The sequence below is a fragment of the Antennarius striatus genome, chromosome 14 (assembly GCF_040054535.1).
Source record: "Antennarius striatus isolate MH-2024 chromosome 14, ASM4005453v1, whole genome shotgun sequence".
Lineage (NCBI taxonomy): Eukaryota > Metazoa > Chordata > Actinopteri > Lophiiformes > Antennariidae > Antennarius > Antennarius striatus.
In genome coordinates, this window is record NC_090789.1 from 10,968,269 (window position 1) to 10,980,755 (window position 12,487).

The 12,487-nt window shown below is 40.2% G+C and overlaps 1 protein-coding gene and 1 pseudogene across 1 annotated transcript in view; one reads left to right on the forward strand and one right to left on the reverse strand.

Moving 5' to 3' along the window:
• Positions 1–8,454, reverse strand: part of LOC137607805 (hippocalcin-like protein 1) — a 48,076-nt gene extending 39,622 nt beyond the window's left edge. The window contains exon 1 of the mRNA XM_068333799.1: positions 8,093–8,454. The gene's annotated coding sequence lies outside the window, so the exon portion shown is untranslated. The remainder of the gene's footprint in view (positions 1–8,092) is intronic.
• Positions 8,455–8,900: 446 nt separating this feature from the next.
• On the forward strand, positions 8,901–9,001 carry LOC137607913 (U5 spliceosomal RNA; annotated as a pseudogene).
• Positions 9,002–12,487: the final 3,486 nt, after the last annotated feature.

Sequence of the window (12,487 nt, forward strand, 5' to 3'; positions counted from 1 at the left end):
GAGACAGGCAGCAAATTTAATTGAGAAGAGCGTATACAGTAATACTACTCTATACTTCACAGCTCCACAGAAAAATGTTGCCATGTGATTGCACCAGCAGCTGAAGAAATGAGTCTGCAGTCATTACAGCTGCTTGTAAATGCATCCAAAGCCAGTCGGCGCCACATCGATTTTTCTATTTCCGATTGTTTCTCTGTTATTGCTCTGAGAGCCTCGCAAAAGGCTAGCCAGGGAAAACACTGACCCTAATTGATGCTGTCACAGCATCTAACAGGTTCTCATTTTTGACCTGTAACATTTTATCTCTGTGTTGCACCACTGCCTTGCAATCATCCAAAAAATAACAAGGCAGTCAGAGACTGCAACATCCCGCGAAAGGTAGGTCAGGGTGAAAGCAACACCTAACAAGTGCAGAGCTTTGACCTTTCAGGACAGGTCAAAGCTCTGTTCTGGCTTTGACCATAGATCAAAGGTAGTGCTTTGATCTACCTATGCACTAGGTTTGATCTATGTTCACTCACACTGTCCTTCTCCGTATGCACTAGTCTATGCACTAGTCAGGTACTACCCTCAGGGTACCCTGACCTACCCTGAAAGTAGGTGAGGGTAAGTGGCGGGATGCTGCGGTCTCTGACTGCCTTGGTCTAGTTGTATTTTGCAACTGAGCTGGAAGCACAGCTGGTGGTTATTCTTCCATGAAATCTCTCATATTAGGCTCATAGAGGAGATGAGAGCTTTAATGTCTCTTGGGGTCAATTTTGTCTCCAGACAACAGTCATTAATAGGAAGTAGAAAATAAAAGGCATCTTCATTGATATGCAAATCTGCGCATATGACCATAATATATATGACTTTATTTCTGAAAGTACTACAGTAATGTCGATAATATGATTGCACATATCGAAAGCTTCAGCATCTCCATCATCTGTGGGCAGAGATCCTGTTAATACTCGTGGTTTTTTACATTCCGATCAAAGCGGTGGTGTATTGTAATTGTCAGTGTTTGTGTGTTCGTCCGTTCTTTAGTCACCCAAATATCTTCACAAACGTTGCAGATAGAAAGATGGAATAAAAAACACATTACTCGGGCAGCAAAGGGGATGAAAATTAGATGGTGACCTTGACCTTGGGAAAACACGGTCAAGATCAAATTTCAACTTTTGTACACTCAGGAACCAGATAAGACTGAAAAACGAGGGAGAAAGCCAGTGTAAGACCATAGATAAAAGCTAATGCTTTGATTTATGACAGCAGGTCAGAGCACTAGCTTTGATCTTTGACCTATGCAGGCAGGTCAGGGTAAAATTTTGAATTCAGGGGTGCCGCGGGATGTTGCAGTCTCTGGCTACCTTGTTTTTGTAATTCTTGCCAGTTTCCAGTGATGTGTTTTCTGCACATCAGCCAAGCTTAGACCATCGATGTCTCCATCCCTCTGTATGAGTCATGCACGTTTGGAGGCTTCACTGGAATTTTCAAAAGTACAGAAATATTGCATCTTCCTGAATTGAACAGTACATGTTCTTTTTCTTTCAAAGGCACAATAGAATCAATTACAAAACGTATTTATTTCTCCCATTCATTGCATTGTCGCAAATGTCACCCCCTGCCCCACCAGCTGGACTCGAGATACCACCACCTTTTTTGTTCCCTTCCAGATGCCCCTAAACCAAATTCCAAAGGGTTGCAATAGCATCACTAGTCTGTACCTGTAACAGTCTTGTGACCTGCCTCACAACTCGAAGAATTTATCATTAAAACTGTGTCTCACAAACCATAGATAAAGCTAATTTAACACACTGTCAACTCAGTGTATGATAGATAAACACGTCTTTTGCCTGTTATGAAGGGCTATGATTCAATCTTAACAGCTGCACGAAAGCAATTTCAAGATGCTAGATGGAAACTAAAACCTAAACTAAAAATGCATTCCATCTGGGAGTATTCTGAATGATAAGAGAAACAAAATGAGATGTGAAAATACACAGAAAGGCTACATTAAAATTGACAGGAATCTCAGTGAATATCAGTGACAGAAAGAAAAGTAGGGGAAACATTATGTCAGGATGTAATTTGAGGCAAGAGAAATATTGTTGTTGTTTGGATTGTCGAGGATAGGGGGAGGTAAGGAGGAAGAACCTGTTTTGAGATGAGGTCTTGACAGAGGCAGTGCTGGGTGTGTAAGCCAGTGTGTGCTCCCCACCCTACATTTTCAGTTGAGAGTTGTTGGCCCTTTAATGTTAAAGAACACACACATACACACTCGGTCACACACTTGTCTCCCCCATGACTTCATTAGCTAAACTGCATGTGGAGATCTGGGAGCAATGGGCTGCCCTTTCAGCCTCATAATGGCAAGTGGAGAGAAACGAAAGGGAGAGACAAAGGAAACTAGCAGAATTACTGTCATTTCTTACCAATGTTCACAAAACTTATAATCTCACTTGCGTTTATGACATTTCTTTTATGCTTTCTTTGTGCCACTGTATTTGCCACCTACACTATACAGTGTTTTTATTGCATATTGATTATTCTACTAGACAAAAGAATATATCACTTACCTGCTCCCTTAAATCTTTACAGATCGTTATTGACAATGACAGATCACTCACAAAACCTCCTCATTGTCTGCTTTTCTACAACATATCTCAAAAACATTAAAATGGTTTTGACAAACTTTTGCCCTTTGTGGATCTTCCACCAAAGACTTTATTACATTTATTATTATAATGTGACATTTTAAAGTCATTCAAATAGTTTTCATGTATCCAAATGGTAACAACTTATATTTAAACTTTATTTGTTCAGACATTAGCTATTTACATAACTGTTCTGGTTTGAAGGTTAGTAACATTGGCGTTCTGGTATGTTATTCACTAATTAATAACTAAAGTTAATTATATATTTTGGACTAATCTTGCCCTTTGGACAGCAACTATCATGTTGTTTTCATGGGTCACAACTGACAAATGGTCGTGAAAAAATTTTATCTTATAACCCTAATTAAACATAATTACTATTTGGATTTTTATTTAGTTTAGAAAATCTATTTTCGCTCAGCTTAAACCACAGCTAGTCTCATATGGTCCCATAGCTCTTTCTGAGATGTCTATGAGGTATTCATGAACTTTTTTTTGACCTCCTTTGTTACATCCCACGAAGCGGTGATGTATTGTAATTCTAAGTGTTTGTGTGTTTGTTCGTCCGTTCGTCCGTCCACCAAATATCTTTAGAATTGCTGCAAATAGAAAGATATGAAAGAAAAAGCACATTACTCGGACGGCAAAGGGGAAGCAAATGAAACGATGAACTTAACCTTGAGAAAACTAGTCCAGGTCAAATTTCAACGTTTGTAAATTTTTTGCATATATCTCAGAAACCAGATAAGTTAGAAAGACAAAAAAAACGGCGTTACATTCAGGGAGGAAAGGGGATGAAAATTAGATCACAACTTTGACCTTGAAAGACGAGGTCAAGGCCAGCTTTTCACTTTTATACCTTTTAGATACACATCTCGAAAACCTGATGAGATATAATCGCAAAACAAAAAGCAACATTTTCAGGAAGCCAGAGGCACAAAAATGTGAACATGTCGCGGGATGTTGCAGTCTCTGACTGCCTTGTTGTATTTGAATAGCTGTCCTATTCAAATACAACACTAGGTATCACTACAAATCAAATCAAGTCAATGTGATCTATTTAGCAGCAAACATTATCTAACTGGGCATCACAGTGGCACAATAAGTAACTTTGTCACCTCACACCAAGAAGTTTCCCGGTTCAATTCCTTTATGTGTGGGTTCTCTGCTGGTTCTCTGGCTTCCTCCCATCTTCAAAAATATGCAACTTAAGTGAACTGATGACTCCAAACTATCCGTAGGTGTGAATGTGTGCGAAAATGGATGTTTGTCTTTCATGTGGCCCCATGATGTACTGGCGACGCATCTGGGGTGTACCGTGCCCAGTGTAACATGTGACCCGCAAGGCAGACAAGTGGCTGTAGATGAGATGATTACAGTCATCTAGTCCACATGAAAATGGATGACAGAATCATCTATCTGACTAATAAAGTAAAGTGGGTCTAGACTGTACTTTTTAATGTACATTTTTTGGATGAGTACTTGGCAACTGTGGTGAAAAACAACAACAACCTAAAACAGACAAAAAGCTTACCCCAACCTGGAGTCTACTGGCTGCTTGATTTGACAGGTCATTTCAAGAGAGAGATAAGGTCTCACTCAGAGAAAGTGACTGACAGAATAACTTTGTCATAACACTTGACAGAGGGATTTGAGCATAGCTTTCATGCAGGAATTTAAGTCCAACTTCAAAGACAATTTCAAAAGATCAACAAGGAAAGAAACTAAGTATGAAAAAACAAAGTGTGCAGCGAGTGGCAGAAGAGTGGTGACTGCAAAGATTCGTTGTAAAGATTTCCAGAACACAATGACGTCACGTTTCACTATGTTCCATGGCATTGGACAGGATTTAAAATTTAAACTGATTAGATTTATATCTGCCTGATTAGATTTATATCTGCTGTTACTATATATAGAGTTAAACTGAGAAGATGCTAAATGTTGGATAGTATGGATTTTTCATTAACAGAAGGTTGACTGTGCATTAACGGCTTTATAGACTTGAATAGATAACTAAGAGGTGAATAGAACAACGCTTCATACTAAATTGTGACTAATAAAATATTATAAATCAAGGCAATTGCATGACAAACAAGACAGTCAGAGACTGCAACATCTCGCGACTTACCCTGACCTACTTTCAGGGTAGGTCAGGGTACCCTGAAAGTTGTACCTGACTAGTTCATCCATCATTGCATTTGGAGAAGGCCAGAGTAAGACCATAGATCAAACCTAGTGCATAGGTAGATCAAAGCACTAGCTTTGATCTAGAGTCTTACTCACACTGGCCTTCTCACTCGTCTTTCTATCCTATCTGGTTCCTGAATGTACAAAAGTTGAAATGTGAACGTGACCTACTTTTCTCAAGGTCAAGGTCATCATCTCACTTTCATTCCCTTTGCTGCCCGAGTAATCTACCTTTTGTTTCATCTCTTTATCTGAAACGGTTGTGAAGATATTTGGTAGACGGACAGACGGACGGACGGACAGACAAATGCACAAACACTGACAATTACAATACATTCCCTACGCGGGATGTAATAAAGGCCTGCTTCACATAAAAGCCTAATACCTTCTTCGGTAGAGGTATGAAAGCACACTGGTCCATATTTCAGGAAGAGTGACACATAACATTCATTGCCTAACAGCAAGTTTTCTTTACTCAATAAAGTGAAAAACTAGAACCATGGCAGTCAGAGACTACAACATCCCGCAACACCCTGAATTCAAAATTTTACTCGGACCTACTTTCATAGATCAAAGCACTAGCTTTGATCTATGGTCTTACACTGGCCTTCTCCCTTGTGTTTCTATATTATCCGGTTCCTGAGTGTAAAAAAGTTGAAATTTGACCTTGACCTTTCTTTTTCAAAGGGAAGGTCCTCATGTCATTTTCATGCCCTTTTGCTGCCCGAGTAATATGCTTTTTGTTTCATCCTTCTATCTGCAACGGTTGCAAAGATATTTGGTGGGCTAACGGACTAATGGACAAACAGACGGACGAACACACAAACACTGACAATTACAATACATCACCACTTAGAAGCAGGATGTAAAAAACATCATCTGAATGCAGACCGCTCAGGCATTTCACATCAAAATGGGGGGATGCAAGGATTTGGGATGAACTTAATTCATCATTTATAGTTGACTAATTTATTTACTATTTGTACTGCAGGAGCAGGGATTGCATAACCTATGAAACCAGCCAACCAACATCACATGTGCATACATAAACTTAAACAAATAATAAATTTCATCTCAAATTGTAACAACTCATTATCAGAATGATTATTTTGCAGATAAACTTTGCATCATCTGGCATTATTTTATCTTAAAAAAAGAAAAAATAATGATCAGCTCTTTTGAATCATAACTTCTTGGTCCCCTAAAAGAGTGTTCTTCTTACCATTGGATAACTGTCAGAGTGGCGCTCCAACACACATTTATCATCTTATGTAACAACTAGCATGTGCACATGCAGGCTAAATGCTGCCTCTGTCCAGTGGTAGCAGGATTTTACCTGTTTCATAACCCAATCAAATGAGGCTGAGCCATTTTCCCGTGGACACGATTTTCAAATAGAAATCAATTATTCAAGAGTGTTACTTCACTGTGCACCACATTCTCATTAACCTTGTCTCAAACCCAACAATGGTCACATTAATGGATCCTTCATCATTCTTGTTATCATTAGCCAGCCTAAAAAAAATTGCAAAACGTATAGGGTGCCTTTTGTCCCTGTAATTGCCACTTGTGTAACATATTCCTTAGTGGATGACAATCAATTCCCGTACAGCATCACACATCTTGGTGCCTAATGCCAAATCTGACAGGAACTACTGCAGTTAAAAATAACAGAATTGCACTGAAGGTGTGCAACTACTGGACAATATTTAGGAAAAGACAGGCTTATTATTTCCAGGAATAGAAGGGAAAACGTCCTGAACACAGAAAGGATAGAATGTTAAAGGTGACATGGCCTACTCTGATGGCCGACGGGTCGCTGCCTCTTATTATATTAATGCATTCCACAAAAATTTGGTCAGTAATGAGCTCTAATTTGCATCCACTGTGGACTGATATGATAAATTCTATATTAAATATGATACATGTTATACAGAGATAGCAGCTAACAAAAGGCTGTGGCCCAACTGAGGAGACCAAAAGAAACATTAGTTTGACTGTATTTTGTTAGTAAAGGTCAGTGGCGTCTCCAGACCCATTTAATTGGGGCACACGCCCTGGTATCGATCTACTGTTCCCCAGTCTACACAGAAGAGTTAACACAAGCTCCTATATGTGGTAGCAGATTAATTTCAATTCATAATGACAGGAAATTAATCCACCGCATCAAGGCAGCTTTACTCAAAATACAAACTGTAGAAAAACACCATATGGTCTGGTACCAGATATCACAGCTCATATGTTCATGTATAGTTATGTGTTTTTGTTGAGTCTTAGCTGGTATAATGAGGCTAACGACCACAATCATTCAAAAAAAAAAAAAAAGATAGAGGTAAAATAGCTTGCTTATATAGATAACCATTTAGAAAATCTGGTGAATATAGAACCTTTACAGATTACCACATGAATTTACTTCCAGGTCAACATCTACCAAAAATTAACATTACCTTGCTCTCATTTTGCTACTATGCTGCATCAGTGGCACACAAAAAGTGAATACAAATTTCTCACATTAAATTTATATTTATACTATAAAACATAATGAGAATGTTCATGATATATTTTGAAATGTATGTTTTCAGAACACTAAATGATTAGCAGTAGTGTAGTGGTTGAGTAGTGGGGGATGTGCCCCACTTCATCTTTACGTCTCAGGAACGCCTCTGGTCAGGGTGACAAAACAATTATAATGCAGTGACATGGTATACAAAGCACCAGAATGATCTGAATAGATTAAATATGACAGATATTTAATTATACCAACATGTATAATTAAAAATATTTGTTATAAACTCGTTATTAAATGTGAATATTAGCGCGTTAGCATCACACTAGATCACCATCCACAGAGGATAGTGATAAGTCAGACGCAGCTGAATGCACCAGAGCAGGACCACGCGTATCCTTCACTTGTCCCGCGGTAAGATCATTCATAAAACTGTCGGGACGACACTAAGAAGGTTTTCGTCCTTCCATTTCGATATTCAAACATATTAAACCTTCTCTAACAGCATCAACCAAAACATCTGAGTTAATGCAACCAAACCAGCTGCTGGGGGTATAGGGAAATGTTTCAGATTACACACCGATGTCTTTGCTTCACTCAGCGGTTTATTGTCGCCACACGGGCGACATACGCACCGTTTCCACTGGTAAACAAAAGCGCCGTTTCCCAGAAGACTAGGTGACTGAACCAGCTATATTATTGGAAAACATTAACAACATATACATATTTAGGATAGAGATAAATGCAAAGCCCTCTCTCTTACCCTACAAAGCCGTGGTGGTGGAGAGGAAGAGGTGATCCCTGTTCCGGATCAGCGGGGTCGGTGCGCAGGACAGCCGGGTTGAGATGCAGCGATGCTCGTCGCGCTCCTTCAGTCGGTTCTCTGGATGAAAATGTCTACTACTTACTATCGCCTCTTACTGTACACTCACACATCTACACACGCTGACTGACAGACTTGGTGGCCCCGGGCTACAACAGCCGAGTCCTGCAAACCATGTTAACGTTGAGGCGAGAGGCAGCAGTGGTGGTGCTGCTGAGGGGACCTGGTGCTGCTGCTGGCGGGTCCTCTGCTCCACAGACGGGCTTTGGACGGGATAACAGGACGGCGTGTTTGAGTAGCGAGCACCGCTGGAGGGGATTTAAACGGGGGGATGGTTTGGTTGGGATTACGTGCTGGGGGTTTAATTAGATAGCGCGGCGCCTATTGGCACCGACATTCCGCACAGATCTCCTCCTACTTCTGCCGCGTTTTCTCTCTCTGTCAGCGGTGAACTATAGTTGTGTGCGCGTCAGAACAGACAGCTGTGGCGCATATCTGGTACAGGTCTGTGGTTCTATTGCGCCACAACTTTGATCGAACTGATGGAGATTGCAAAACAAGCACAAACCTCAGAAACTACAAACACATCTTTATTAAATCCGCAGGTAGCCAGTGGAGAAAGTGTCCTTATTTTAAAGTTATGAGTGTGCATTCATGACAAAACCTCGGGTTATGTTGTGATAAAACCTCCCAGTGTTTTATTGAATTTTATGAAAATATTGCAAAAGAACCTCACATCCCTCTTCTTCTTCTTGTTTCACTTCAGATCGTATAAATCTTTCGCCTTTTGCTAAAGATTTCCGTGGAGTGGAACAACAAGAGTTTTACTCATTTTTTTTTACTCTTCTTCTTCTTCTTCCCCTGTGGTGTCCAGCCAGTGTCCCTTCTGTCCCCTTGGTGAGACAGTCTTTCATGCTTTCAGTGAGTGTGGGAGACTTGCAGTGCTCTTCACTCTTCTAACGAATGCTTTTAATCTGTTCAGTGAAAATTTTAGTATCAGGAAATTCATCTACGGTGCTGGGTACAATAGATCGAATCAAAGAAAGTGGCAGCTTTTAAATTTGATCTCTGGAGAGGCAAAACTCGCAATTTATGTGACCAGGATGAGGAGAATTGAAAACAATACTGTTCAAGAAGCAGCTACTGTTTTTTGCTGTAACATCAGATGTCGCTTAAAACTAGAATTTGGTTTCTATAAAATGACAAAAGACCTAAATAACTTCAGGAATATCTGGTGTCACAAAAATGTCCTATGCACTTTAGTTGATGATCAACTCACTTTTGCAAACTTCCTGATATAACGCACTCATTTTTAAATTGTATTTCCTTTAATTTATTGGTTTTTAATATTTTTGAAGCACTTTAGTTCTTTCATCTAATGAAAAATTATAAAATGTTTGAATGTGATTAAAGTGTTTTTGCAAAAATAAAATATTATTATTATTATTATTATTGTTGTTGTTGTTGTTGTTGTTGTTATTATGATGAAAAATCAACTTTATTAATCATCCGTTGGGGAAATGTTTTATCCACTGTAGTTGTTACCACACGCGTATATACAGTACATATGTGTGAGTGTACAGTGTATATCAGTGACGTGCGGTCAGGGTATGCAGGTGGGGCGCAGCCTCACCTGCCATCATGAAAGAAAAAAAAGAAAAATAAATTAAATGGTTATATTTATTTTCACTCAAAATCGCCGAATTTCCACATTCACCGCTGAAATAATGAGAGGAGACCTGCGGTGAGGCAGCAGCCAGCCGAGCCTCACCATGGATTGCTCAATGACTCGGCTGTGCTGGCATCCTGTACAATGAGACCATAATGCTATCTCTCTATATGTTGCTAATAAATTGTTCGAACACGTTTACGATATGAACTAAATTTCCATAGTTTAACTAATGAATATAATGTACAGTGTGTTTTTGTCAACAGCTGTATGTGTGTAACTACTTTCTTGAGTTGAGCGGTCCTGAAACGCCTGAGAAAAGGCACAAAGTGAGGCACGCAGTTCTACTGCCTCATGGTAGGGGGCGCTGGGATTCGGCCGAGGATTCTCCTTCCTCAGCCGCAGAAGACGTGACAGCAAACTACATTCTATAGTCAGCAAGTCAAATGCAGCCATTCATTTGCTTTCTGCTTGCCTTGCCTCACTATAAAAATGGAGGATTACATATCTCAAAAAATTTTAGGCCCCGTTTACACTACAGACATATCAGATTTCCTTCCATATCCAATTTTTAGAGATGGCTGCTCACACTTTTTAGCAAGTGTCCAAATGCGATCTGGATCTGTTCAGACTGGGCCACATTGTCTGCTGATCTGACAGGTTGCCATAGCAATGATGTCGGGGCAGCATCTGGAAGTGCGCTACTGGATACTGTCAGCCAGTAGAATGTGTGCTACTGGATGCCGTGTGCTGCTGGATGGAAGTGCGTTGACTTCCATGATAAGGTAATACAGAAAGAAGGTAGTTTAATATCAGTATGCGGAGGGTTCATAAACATTTAAATTACCGTAAATAATAAGATAAATAGTTTGTTGCTTTATTTCAGAATTCGTTATTCGCGTGTGGTTCCTGGAACGCATTAATCGTGAGTAAAAAACGGTGCACTGTATGTACATACAAGGGGCTGTAAGCATGCAGATAATGAGAGGTATAGCAGTGGGCAGCACCTACGTGGTGCGCCCCAATGAACTTATAAAGGGATGGTGTCTTGCTCAGGGGCCCCTCGGCAGCGTTAAAGAGGTGAACTGGTACCTTTCCAAATACCAGTTCAGGCTCCGTATCTGTCTGTCTGTCTATCTATCTATCTATCTATCTATCTATCTATCTATCTATCATCCACCTACCCCCATCCATCCATCTATCCATCCTTTGCAGGGGTGGGGGGATGAGGGGGCGGGAACATATCCCATTTGACATTGAGTGAGGGGTGGGGGATGCCCCGGACAGGCTGTCAGTTCATCACAGGGCCACACAGTGACACTCACATCCATTACTGCCGGCAATTTAAAGACCACAATTCCCCTCCATGCCTCAGAACTGTGTGAGGAAGCCAGAGCTCCAGAGGTTCAGGTGTGAATGCAAATCCAGACGCTCCTCACTGAGTGGTGACAGTGTTGATCTGTGTAACATACAGTATGTTCTCCAGATGATTTAAACCAGCTTAGTGTAGTGGCCACTCCTTAGAAAATAAATATATAAGAAGATCAATCAAACTTTATTTGTATAACATTTAATCACATCAGCAAACATTTCAAAGCACCTACGATTATAATGCAACTCCTCATGGGTAGATATGGAGAAGGAAATAGAGAATAAAAACAAGTACAAGCACTGTATCTTCAAATTTTTCCTCACAGTCCTGGTGGTGATGAGAGAAGAGGCACAACCATTTTTTGAGGAAACGTCAGTATTTTTACGTTCCCACATATACAGAGGCTAAGCTTGCAGATTTGCATATCATGGAAGATCTGGATATTTGTCTATTTGGTCTGTTTCCGTTGAATTTTCAGATGTTGACATTATTAGATTTATTTTCACATTTTTTTATACTTTGGATAAGATTTAAAAAAAATAATTATTAATGGTTCCTTTATTATTCAGTAAAAAACAAAGGAACATGTGCACACTACCTTTTAATTTAGCAGAAAAAATCCTATGTGTTAAATATAGACAAACACAAACAATTGCAGAAACACACATGCAAACTTTAGAAATAGAAGTTGAAGATAAGAGTCAGATATTTGAAAATCTGGGGACACTATGGAACGTTTGTACCAGCTCTCAATCACACATGCGCGCAAACACACACACACACACACACACGCAGGCACGCACGCACAGCTTGTCTCTGAGATTAGTCATCAGAGTCAGACATCAGCCATGCTTCGTCACACCTCACAGAGGTTGGGCAGCTGTGGGAAGGTTTTCTTTTATTAACTCCAAAGTTTGACAATGACTCACGGTGCCAGTGGTCTCTGGAGTAAGTTCAGCTGCTCATGGACAACAGGCCTGCATTACTGTGCCCCAAAAGGAACATTAGAAAAGACACGTTCCCAATGGCAGCACATATGCGCGTGAAGCAGCAACAATTTCCTTTGACAATGTCTGCTGTGGTGGATTTAAATGGGGAGAGAGGAGCATGGACGTTTCAAGGATGGTGTGTTTCCTAATCAGCCACTGTAGCATGACATGTCCTTTCTACCTTTTATCATTTAGGCAATGGCTGAAGCGACCACTGTGTCCTCTCTGCTCACCTCCACTAAATTTCTGCTGTGTAATGAACCCGTCTCCCTCCAAAGCTCAGGGTTCATTTCAGTTCTAGCTAC